General features: G+C 42.2%; 1 protein-coding gene across 1 annotated transcript in view; it reads right to left on the reverse strand.

Annotated features, from left to right (window-relative positions):
* GRID1 (glutamate ionotropic receptor delta type subunit 1) overlaps positions 1-12,839 on the reverse strand; it is a 2,200,418-nt gene that overhangs the window by 853,219 nt on the left and 1,334,360 nt on the right.

Below are 12,839 nucleotides of genomic sequence, written 5' to 3' on the forward strand. Positions count from 1 at the left end.
ACACATTGATGTTATTCAATAAAATTGCAGACATAAATTACAAGAAATATTATCTCATCTTTGTGCTTGTCATTGCTAAAACATCAAAGAGGTAATACTTGCAAGAGGCTTCTGCGCAACATTAGATAAGGATTTCCAAAAATATTCTAACAATAACAATTGTATAAGATACAGCCATTATTCTTTATTGACCTCATTACCATTTCCTTCATTCAGAACCTGTTGTTTTGCTTTCAAAAACTCTTTTAACTGATTTATTTCGAAGAAAATATATGTTGTTCCTTGAAGTTTTAACATACATTTGCATGGGTATTTTATTTTCATTATAGCACCTAATGCCTCAACTTCAGGTTTTAACAATAAAAAAGCCTTTCAACGTACCTGGGTACACCTTGCTAGGTCAGGAAACAACCTGACCTTGTTACCTAGAAAATTAATATCCATATTTTTAAAAATATGCTTTCATCACTAAATTATTTTCCTGTTCAGATTGAAAGGTAATCAAAAGTGTAATATGTGTGAGTATCTCTACCTGAGATTCTTCTAGGGATCTTAATCCCTTTACTTCCTCTCCTAGAGATTGTATCTGCACACACTGATCTGTAAGAATTTTCTGATGATCTTATGATACAAAATCTAACTTCTGGGAAACATTTCTTAAAATTAAAGACTGTTCTTGAATGCTAACAAACAGCTTTCTGATCATGTCCGCCAAGGACTCTATGGACACAGCTGATAGTTCTTTAATCCCTTCATCCTCTACTACCCCAGATTTGCCTTCTGGTGTAGAGGACCTAGCTATCACTAAATCCTCTCCATGGTCTCCAGTTGTTTGTTGTACTGTGATAGATATATCTCCATTTCCAACAAAAACCATGGAGGGTATTAGGGGGGAAGCTGTAAACAGCTGGCGAGGTTCTGGGGGGCTTAAAGATATTTCGCCCGGTGATAGCGGTGTCCCTACCCCCGCTACACCAATGGGACTAGCACTCCCCTGTGATGTGGCTGATAATGCATATTCAGGAATTAGGCGTTGTTGTAACAAGGGAGAGGGTTCAGCTGGAAAAACCCGTACCTTGGCTTTTCTCTTATGAGGCATAGCTTAAAAAGAAAATCTAACACTTAACCCAAAATCCTGAATCAGCTCTTATACTAACAATTAGTACACAGAAAACCTCTTATGGAGAGGTTTGGAGTTTTCCTAATCAAAAACAGAAGAATAAAAATTATCCTTTAAAAGGAAAAGGAAAAATTACGGGCCCTAAAATCCGTATAATCCGGACTAAGCTGGACAAAGCCGCGCGCGCGGCTTTGGTGGAGCGCCGGCGGCAGCGGGGCACCACAAGGGCGTGGATCTTATGCGCGCCTCTAGCTCCTCCCACTGTCCAAATTCAAAGAAGAAATCTTTAAGTAGGCAATAACTCACACTGCAGCAAGAAATGTCCCACACAGACTGTCTGATGAAACTCCAATTGAGGAAAGGATTCCAAACTGCCCGGTGAGCTCTCTCAGGCCGCAGATCTTATGAGCGCCTCTAGCTCCTCCCACTGGCGTCCGAATTCAAAGAAGAAATCTTTAAGCAGGCAATAACTCACACTGCAGCAAGAAATGTCCCACACAGACTGTCTGATGAAACTCCAATTGAGAAAAGGATTCCAAACCGCCCGGTGAGCTCTCTCAGGCCGCAGATCTTATGCGCGCCTCTAGCTCCTCCCACTGGCATCCGAATTCAAGGAAGAAATCTTTAAGCAGGCAATAACTCATACTGCAGCAAGAAATGTCCCACACAGACTGTCTGATGAAACTCCAATTGAGAAAAGGATTCCAAACCGCCCCCTGCGTGGATTTTTAAAATGGTGTGAGTACGCACATATCTCCCAGTATGCACACTAAAATTTTTTTGTAAAAAAGGGGTGGTGAAAGGCCATAGTCTGGATAGGGCATAAGCATTCCTAGATTTCAAAATGAAATCTGCACATAAGTATTTATGCTCACAAGAGCCTGCTGAGGTCCCCTACCATGTAACTTTGCTTCTACTATGAATAGCGTGTAAGTCTTTATTTTATTTTATTTAGCCATTTTATATACCGTCGTTCCATGTACAGATCACAATGGTTTACAACATGACATACATAATATACATCGACAATTACATTGACTTAATGAGGTCAAACAGCATACATAATAAAAATTAACACATACTTGGGATAAGTTATTTAGTTCATAAGATAGGTTCTTAATAACTTTGTCTTTGGGGTGCATGCTCTGTGATCAGGTGATTTTTAAAATAGGTTATAGGCATTTTGAAATAACCATGTTTTTAGGTCACATTTGAATTTGTTTGCTTCTGGGGTCAGTCTCAGATACTCGGATAGAGAGTTATAGCATTGGGCCAGCTATTGAGAACAAGCGGTCTCTTATTTTTGTTAGGTGAGTATTCTGTAATGATGGCACAGCTAGTAGACCTTTGTTTTGAGATCTTAATGATCTCTGTGGCCTGTCTGATTGTAGAGCTACATCTACCAGACCAGAGTTGTTAGAATGGATGGTGGAGTATATTAACGTTAGGACTTTGTGGATGATCCAGGATTGTACAGGTAGCCAATGAAGAGCAATCAGTGAATGTGACATGTGATTGAATTTCCTTGAACCAGTTAAGAGTCTAGCTGCATCATTTTGTCATAGTTGTAGTTTTTTTTAGAAGACAGTTGGGAACTTCGAATAGAAATGGGTTACAGTAGTCTAAGTTTGAAAAGATGAGGGTCTGCAGGACAGTGCAGAAGTCTGCAAAGAGTCAGCAATGGTTCCAGTCTATATAGTAAGTGCAGTTTGGCATACCCTGATTTGATTAATTTATTTACATGTTTTTCCATTATTAGGTTCTCATCAATCTGTATACCTAAGCCCGTACTTGGTCTGAGAGTGTAATGTTGAAGTTACTCATGTCAAGTGTTTGAGGAGTCACTATAGGTAGATTTCTTCTCATTAGAATGATTTCAGTTGTATTAGAGTTTAGAATTAGTTTAAGTTTGATAGTTCATGTTGTATAGCTTTCATGTATGTCACTAGGGTTAATTTTGCATTTTCAATAGATTTGGTGAATGGTATATAGAATTGAATGTCATTGGTGTATAGGTAGAAGGCGATTCCTAGATCAGTTAGAAGTTTATATATAGAAAGCATATAAATGTTGAATAGAACTGCCGAGACAGCTGAGCCCTGGGGAACACCTGCATCAATCGGGAAAGTATCAGATATGTGGTTGCCCAGTTTGACTTGAAATAACCTATTTGATAGGACTCAGGAGAACCACTTCATTACATTGCCTCCAACCCAATTTTTCTCAACTGCTGGCATAGTAGGGTATGGTCAATGGTGTCAAAGGCTCCTGTTAGGTCAAATAGTACCAGGAAATAGGATTTGTCATTGTTAAATCCCCATAATTGTTGCGCCTCGAGGTGAACCCTTGTCCTGGAGCAGTGTAGGACGGCTCCCTGGTTGGGACCAGGAGGCACCTGCCACCAGGTGGCAGAGCACAGGAGACAGAGGCTAGCTGGAGCTTCACCACTGGAATCCTGCGGTCCCCCTGGGTTGAGCCCTTAGGGACCCAGGCCGCTTGGATTTAGGTGGGCCTCGTAGGGTCTCTCACATAGGAAGTATAGAGGTGTGCCCACCAGGATAAAGGGTGTGTGGTTGATGTCTTGACTAGAGGCCTGAGGGATCAAAGAAGGCCAGTATAGTGTCTGATGACAAGGCTAGGAGCAGGGCCAGAATTAAGGAGGCGTGGTCAATGATAGCAGAGGTCAAGTTCCAAGTACCATTCCGAGAGTAGTCAGCCAAAGCAGAGGTCAGGTTCCAAGGATCAGTCCGAGAGTAGTCAGCCAAAGCAGGAGTCAGGTTCCAGAGGTCGGACGTGGTCAAGAAGGCAGGCAAGGTCAGAATCTGGGCAGCGATCAGTGTGGTCAAGGAGGCAGGCAAAGGTCAGTACCAGAGAGTCAGTCCAAGAGATACTACCTGGGGGAACGCAGGAACAGACAGACGCTGGAACACGAGGACGCTGGAACATGACTGGAACAAGGCTGGAATGGGGCTGGAACAAGACTGGAACAAGCGATGAGACACGGAGGCAAACTAGTACACACACGGTGTCGACCCGATTGCCAAGGCAAGGAAGTGCAGGCAGGCACTTCCATTAGTAGTACGTTCAATCAGGGCGCGTCGCGGAGCTTGGACCCACCCCTAGCCATATAAGGGACCGGGCAGTCTGCACGTACATGCCTAGGGGCGGGGCCGATGCCACGGAGGACACCGAGCCCCGCCGTGAGGCCTAGTGTGCTGAGGAATGCCCGGCGACCACTGCTGCGGGACGCAGACGCCTGGAGCAGCTTGCAGCTGCTACCGGGGAGGCCGACCCAGGACCTGCAGTAGAATTGGAAAGTTCAGCAGGCCATGTGCGGGCCGATCGTGGACGGGGTGCAAAACAATAATATGAGGTCCATTAAGGATACAAGTAAAGTTATGGTTGAGCAATTTTTTCTGAATCCTAATTGGTTTGGATGTAGAATGCGCTGGTCATCTAGATAGTCTTCTGGTTATGATATACTGCTTTCTCGAGAATTTTTGAGAAAAAGGGCAGGTTGAATATTGGTCTATAATTTTCCCAAATGTCAGAACAAGTAGTATTATTTTTTAGTATAGGTTTTATCACTGCAGGGTTTAAGCCTTCCAAGAGTAATTGATTGATTAAGGATGTGATTGTTGGTGTGATTGTGCTATTTATTAGTTTAGTTTTAAGGAGCTAGCTAGAATGGGGTCATGTGGGTGATTTGCAAGTTTTATTTTAGTGATGATTTGAGGAATTTGTAGTTTAGATACTCTGTCAAAAGCAGTCCATTTGGCTGGTTTGTATATTTCTTCATCTTCTATGGTTGGTGAGCAGGTAGAGAACGGAGATCTTAGTCTGGTTATTTTTTCTACCAAATGAGTAGCATATTCATTTGGTAGAAATGAATATGCTACTCATTTGAGTGGATGTTCATGCTACTCATTTGAGTGGTTGTTCATGCAACAACCACTCATTCTTTGATGAGTGGTTGTTGCATGAAATAGAGGAAGATGGGTCCTTGATTAGGTTTTAACAACAATGAAGAGTAATTTAGAGTTAAAAATTACCCCATGAGTCTGTTTGACATTGTACTCTATTTTTGCTTTGTTGATTAGCACCTGGTATTGAGAGAGGAGTGATTTATATTTTCCAATTGATTTTGAAGTAGGGCTTTTCTGCCAAAGTTTCTCGGATTTTCTCAATGATTGTTTAGAGCATCTTAAATCCTCATTGTACCATGGTTTCTTTAGTTTAGAGGTACTGGGGCAGATTTTCAAAGGGTTGCGCGTGTAACCCCGAGAAAGTGCCCCTGCGCGCGCCTAGCCTATTTTGCATAGGCTTGGCGATGCGCTCAAGCCCTGGGATTCGCGTATGACCCGGGGCTTTGAAAAAGGGGCGGGAAGGGGGTGGAGGCATGGGCAGGGTGCTGGTCCGGGGTGGTTGGGACCAAGGCCTCTGGCACGGCGGCCATGCTGGGGGATCTGGCACGGCGGCCATGCTGGGGGATTCGGCATGGCGGCCGTGCTGGGGGATCCGGCACGCACAAGTTACGCCTGCTAGAGGCAGGCGTAAAAAGGACAACAAAGGTAGGGGGGATTTAGGTAGGGCTGGGGGGTGGGTTAGATAGGGGAAGGGAGGGGAAGGTGGGGGGAGCGGAAGGAACGGGGAAAGCCATCGGGGCTCCCCTAGGGCTTGGCGCATGCAAGGTGCACAAGTGTGCACCCTCCTGTGTGCACCGACCTCGGATTTTATAACATGCGTGCTGCTGCACACGCATGTTATAAAACCAGGCGTAGATTTGTGCGCGCTGGGTTGCGTGCACAAATCTACGCCTGCGCGCATGTTATAAAATCTGGCCCATTGTGATCAAGTTGGATTGATTTTGTTTGTATTGGGCTTAGGTCATTGGCTGCTAGGGATGTGAATCGGGCTTCAGACGATTGAAAATATCGTACGATCTTTAAAAATGGCGTGGGCCATCCAGTGCTCCTACCATGTGACAGGGGCCGGCCAATGGCACGGATACCCTGTTACATGGTAAGGGCAAAGGCCATTGACGCCATTTTTATTAGTGGCAGTCAACGGCCCGAGAGCGGGAGATCACTCCGGGACCCCCACTGGACCACCAGGTACCTGTAAAAAGTTTTTGGAGGGGTCGGGAGGGTGGGGGAAGCTAAGGGATTAGCTTTAAAGGGTTGGGGTGGGTTTTTTGTTTATCGGCTCGGGCGCAGCCAATAAACAAAACCGCGATCGGGCCGGACGAAAAAAAAAGCAACATGATGTGAATCGGAACCGGAATCAGAACCAATTCCAGTTCCGATTCACATCTCTATTGGCTTTATCTATAACCATTATATACCATGCTTCAAATGATATGGAGGCATTGGCGTGGTTGAAATCAATAAGCATATTTTATAATGATTCTGCAAGTAGATCTGGCACTATCTTTTTCCTGAAACTGAATGTCTGGTTATTGTTTGTGTTTAGTTTAGCTTGGTTGAGGAAGGTTATGCCTGCTTTTAGTAGTTGGTGATAAGACCAAGGCAGTATAGTGTGAGAGGTATTTATCAGGCAGTTGTTGTGATGGGCAAATATGAGATCTAGAATGTGACCTGCTTTATGTGTGGGTTTGGTTACAAATTGTGACCATCCCATTGCTTCCATTGTTTCTAAGAAGGTTTCACAGGCAGTGGATTTGGTTGTTTTATCAACTTGTAGATTAAAGTCACCTACTATGAGGGTGGACTCAGGTGAAGAAAATGCTTTAGTGAAATCTTCGATTACTGGTGAACAGTCTTTTATTCCGGGGGGCAATAGACCATTCTTTTTTTTTTTTTCTTTTTTTCACATTTTTAACATACATCCAAGAATAATCTTGTACAGTAATTGAGGCAATAGAAATAAAACAGAATTTAGACAATTCTCACATTCAACACATAATATACCCCTTAATCTAAGGAAATCAGAGAGGACACAAGAGAAAATAAAGTGAAATTTTCCAAAGCAATCAGTAAGAAGAAACAACAGAGATATAGCCCTTTACTTCATGTACCATTAACCATTTCTTCCTTGAGCATGCAAATCTAGAAAGGTGCAGAGCTGAGACTGTTCGAAAAATATATAACTAGCATTTGAATTTTCAAGTAACATTTACAGGGATATTGTAATATTAAATGCCACCCTTTAGCAACCACTTCATTACGCATAGCTACAAATTTCTTACGATGTAATTGAGTGTTTCTAGTAAGATCTGGATATATCCATATCTTTTGACCGTAAAACATATATAAATGGTTAAGGAAATAACACTTCAATATATTATTTCTATCAGCTTGAAATGCAAAGTTCATCAAAAGGGAACCTCTTTTTTTTTTATTTCAAAAGATTGAGATAGTTCCAAAATTGTAGAAATATCCAATGTTTGATCTTGATCTTGAATTTGAATTTCTTCTTTTCTTACTTCAGTAAAAGATGGCAAATAGTAAGCCTTTTCTATTAGTGGTAAAGCCTCCTTAGGAATCTTCAATACTTGAGTAGTATAATTTTTAAAGAGTTCTACAGGTGAAATCATCCTTATAATGGGGAAATTTAGAACTCTTAAGTTCAGGCTTCTAGACAGATTTTCCAAATTCTCCAATTTTTTCTCATGAACTCACTCTGCTTGAAGAAGAGAAGTTTGAACTTTTTCCACATCCGCAATCTGGGTTCCACATGTGTCCAGTTCTGATGAAATCTTGTTTGTAGAGACAGTATTTACTTCTATTTGAGTGTTGGTATCCAAAAAAGCTTGTGTTAAAGTCAATTTGGACGCCTCTAATGTAACCAAGGCCTCCCACACCGACTCTAAGTTAATTTCTGGAGGTTTTTTAAGGGGAGGTTTAACTGATAAGGCAATATCTTCCCTCAGCTTACTGGCACCCCCTAAACCTTCTGCTCTTTCAGGCACTGAAGAGTAAAGACCTAAAGGCTGGGTTAATAACAGCTGAATCCACGTCTATTGGACAAAATTACACCACAAACAGCCCTGATCCGTACTACTTCAGCATTTCCAGTCAATTTTTCTCTCCCTTCTCTCTTCCTTTCCGCTCTAAATTCACTCCCCCCCCACCCCCGAAATACCTCTTGGGGGTTTGAGGAGCCTTCCAGTGTCAAAAGAAGGATTTGCGAGGGAGGAATTGGTGTGCTTGGTGCCCCAGGGTTAGCGAGATGGCCTCAGCCAGCAGGGATATTGTTCGCTCCCCGCCCTCCTCCGCAGCGGCTTGTGCTCATGGAACTTCATTTGGCGTTCCAGTAAAAAAATGTTCAATCTGGGGTTGGTTACCCTCCAAAGAGGGAGAGTTTGCTATACTCTCCCTCAGCTTCGCCTTCCACTTCATATGAGGCATAGGAAATCAGTTTAAAGAACAAAGTTGTGGGAAAACTCAGCAGAGCATCTTACAGGAGCTCTCAGTTGGCGGCCATCTTGTATCCCCGGCAATAGACCATTCTAATGCTTATTTGAGGAGATTTAGGTATTACCACTTCATAGGGAGGGTTAATATTTTGTATGGAATGAGTTTGAACTTTTTTTTTTACTAATAATTAGTAATCCTTCACCTTTACATTTCGGACGAGGGAAGTGAAGGACATTATATTTGGAAACAATTTGATTTAAGAGTACATAGTCTTTATTGTTCAGCCAGGTTTTCGTGATGCAGAAAATGGTGGGGTTTATATCTTCAAGTAAATCATTTATGAGAGGGATTTTTTTAGAAATAGAATGTCCGTTCAACAGAAGCAGTGTGAGTGTCAGGTAGAAGTGAGCTGCTGAGGAGTTATTGTTTCTCGTGGGGTAGATTAGGTTATTGGTTGTTTGCTGTTTGTTTTTGGTGGATCTCCTGAGGTTTCCATGTAACCCTTGTCTTCTTTTTCCTATAATGAGGTGTTTCTGCTCCATTTCTTTTTGCTTGTATAGCTAGGGGAGTGTAACAAGGTAGAAAAGCATCTGTTCACTTCAGGCACACACAAAGGGACACACAAAGGGGCAAGCTCCTTTCTACACTCCTTTGTGTACACACCAAGGGCAAGTGCCAGCCAGTGCAGGCACCACAGGTGCTGCCACCGCAGTTTTGGGAGGTGGTAGGTGGGCTCTGGGGCAGGCAGGGGCAGTCCCGTGGGTGCCTGTTCTTCCTTCTGGCGAAGGGAGAAGGAATGCTGCTCCTCCGGCACGAGTTTGGCTGTCTGGATCCCTCTCCTCACCGCATCCCAGCTCCAGCCAGTGAGGACATTACCTGCCTGACCATCATCTTGCCTGACCATCATCCTGAAACAAAAAAAACTAAAGAGGTTGGCAGGGTTTTAAGGGCTGGGGCTAAGAGGGTAAAAGGTAGGCTAATTAACTAAGGGGGTTAAGAAATCCTATCCTTTAACTGAGCGAACTGGGAATGGGCTGGGGAAACTGGTAATTGTGTCAGAGCACGTATCTACCCAAATTCCCCCATTTACATGGTAGAGGCAGCATTTGCGTGCATCAATATAAAATTCCATGCACATGTGTGTGCATACAGCCTATTTTATATCATGTGCACATATACATGAGTATGTTATAAAATGGGCACATCCATTATTACGAGTCAATATACTTGCACACATGTACACCCACACAGCTGTTTAAAAGTTACCATCAATGGGCTTGATTTACTAAAGCTTTCATCCTATTCACTGTCTATTTGGGGAGGGGAAGCTTAGTACATGTGGTGCAAAATAAATCATACAGGATTCTAATAAGCCCAGGGATTTTTCAAACTTCATGGAGATGTTAGGAAGGTAAGAATCAGAGCCAACAGAAACTGTTTCAAAACCATTGCAAATTATAATTAGTTCTTGTTATACTACACAACATTATTGCATTAATACTGAATAAAAGCCCAGAAAGTGCCAAATTTAAATCTGATCAATAATCATATGAATGAATTGTGATTATGCAACAAACTGCAAGATAGTAAAATGAATAACATTTATCTGTACTTGAGGTAATTTACAAATTAGGATGGTTTGGTTTTTTCAATTGCTATATTTTTATCTGGAGAATTTTAATACTCCAAAATTCAACTATTTTACTCTGGAGAGCTTTTAGGAGGCATGCAATCATGAAGTATTGCTCTAATACTAATATCATTGCATAAAGTATGTTTTCCATTCTCTGAATTACTGTACTATAGCTGTGTTTCACTTGGAAATTACTGATGTTACCTTTTTGTGGTTAATACAAATTACAGCAGAAATAAAAGAGATTAAAAGTCTTTGAACAAATAATGTTTCACTCTCCACTGAATCCACTGCACATGTTAGTGGAGTACTAGGCAATAGGGGTGTGCATTTATTTGAAACCAAATATGAAATACCAATGATTTTTCACATTTTGTTTCATGTCAGAATAAAATAAAAACAATAGAAAAAAAACCCATGAAATTTTGTATTGTTTTCATATAATTTTTTTTAGGATGAAAAATGCAACTTAAATTAAAAAAACCTGAACCCACCCAACCCTTCCCTTTTAGCATGTTATTAATCCCCCCACATAGCTGAACATCCTAGCTTCCCCTCCCGACCCTCCCCCCCAGGACTCACCAATAGCCCTGATAGTGTAGTGGTGAGGCCTGGGAGCGACCTCCCGCTCTGGGGCTGTTAGAGGCCATTACTCAAAATGGCACCTGCAACTTTTTTCCCTTATCTTGTGACAAAGGCTGCCATTTTATGTCATTTGTGACTCCCAAAATGAAGGGAGAGTGCTCACAAATTAATTTAAAAATATATTTTGTTCATTTATGTTTCCCATTTAAGTCTATGATTTATTGAAAAATGCTGCAGTGAGATTCATATGTATAGTGACTAAAATGTTCCTGAGTGAGGTAGTAGCCAGGAAAGAGCTGAGGCAGCAAAATAGGTCAAGTAGACAGGACGGAGGACCAGTCAAGGTGAGGCTGCCCTGAGCCTGACAGTATACATTGGGGGTCTTACTGCTACCTTGCCTTGCCACCATACATCTGATGTACCACCTTGAGGGTCTTGCTATCATTCAGACTCTATACTTTAGTTGTCTTGATGCCTCTCTGCCTTGCTGCTAAAACTATTCTTGTGGGTCTTGCTGTCACACTGCCTTGCTATCATGCTCCTGTTGCTACAATTGGGAGTCTTGCTACTACTCTGCCTTGCTGCTATACCATTTTTGCTACACCTTGAGGGTCTTTCAAACACACAGGATTGCTGCCATACTCCAGACTTTATAAATTGGGGGTCTTTCTACCAATTTGTCTTGCTGCCATAGTACAGACTCTATACTGTGGGGTGTTCTTCCCACTGTGGGTGTCTGCTTTTTACCTCTCAATGGTGCTTTGGAGACTTTATCCCACTCTTTGTACTGTTTTGTCCCTATGTTAATGCCTGGGAATTTTTATGCCACCTTTGCTGCTTTGCTTCCTCTTAATGGTGATTTTTGATGTTCATGCTAACTTTATGCTAATTTTCCCCTCTCATGCTGCTTTGGGGGGGTTATACCACTGTTATTGGTGCCCTCTTACAATTTTTGCTGCTGCTTTGTTTCTCTGATAGTGCCTTGAGGAACTCCTGTCACTGCATTTACCCTTTGCTCCATTATAGTGCCTTAGTTTATTTGTGCCACAGTGTAGGTGCCTTGGAGTTGTCTTCCCCTTCTGATGTTGTGTACCCACCAGTTTAATTAGAACTAATTAGGGGGTTCCCATTCTTTTGGAACATCATAATAGAAAGCCCTAACATATAGCTAGATTCATCAAAAAGTGTTACTAAGCATTGATAATGCCCACGATAACAAAAAGGGGCATATATATGGAAATTACTGCTTTGCATCAGTAGTAGTGAGGTAAACTTAGTGCTGAGAGAGAGAGGGGGGGGGGGGAGAGAGAGAGAGAGCGAGAGGGAAAGGGAGAGAGAGAGACTATCTACAAGGCCCTTATAGTAGTTAAGTATTTATATCTCTATAGTAGGGCTGTCTAACAAGTCGAGGTGAGGTGTTGGTGGTGGTTTTGGGTTTAGGGGCCAGTTTTGAATGTAGAGTGAGATGTATGAACAGCACAGTACACCTTGGTGAAGATTTGACATCATTTGGAGAGAGGAAAGTCTCACAAAGATGAAATTTCTACTATGTTCTCTCACCCTAGCTTGATGGACTCTACAACAGGGTACATACATTCTTTTCTTCATTTCCGTTCTTTAGCCTTTAGGGATCCAGTGTTTATCCCATGCCCCTTTGAATTCTTTTACTGTTTTGGTTTTCAACAGCTCCTTTAGAAGAGCATTCCAGGCATCCACCACCCTCTCTGTGAAGAAATATTTTCTGACGATTCTGGGACATCCTCTCTGGAGTTTCATTTTGTGACCCCCTAGTTCTACTGATTTCTTTCCAACAGAAAAGGTTTGATGTTTGTACATCATTAAAATCAGGTATCTGAAAATCTGTATCATATCACCTCTGCACATCCTCTCTTCTAGGGTATACATATTAATATCCTTCAGTCTCTCTTCATAGGTTTTCTGATACTGACACCACACCATTTTGGTAGCCCATCTCTGAACTGCCTCCATCCTGTCTCTATCTCTTTTGTGATAAGAGCTCCAGAACTGAACACAGTACTCCCAGTGAGGCCTCAACAAGGACCTGTATAAGGGGATTAACACCTCCTTTTTCTTACTGGTTATTCCTCTCTTTATGCAGCCC

Source organism: Rhinatrema bivittatum, chromosome 7 (genome assembly GCF_901001135.1).
Source record: "Rhinatrema bivittatum chromosome 7, aRhiBiv1.1, whole genome shotgun sequence".
NCBI lineage: Eukaryota > Metazoa > Chordata > Amphibia > Gymnophiona > Rhinatrematidae > Rhinatrema > Rhinatrema bivittatum.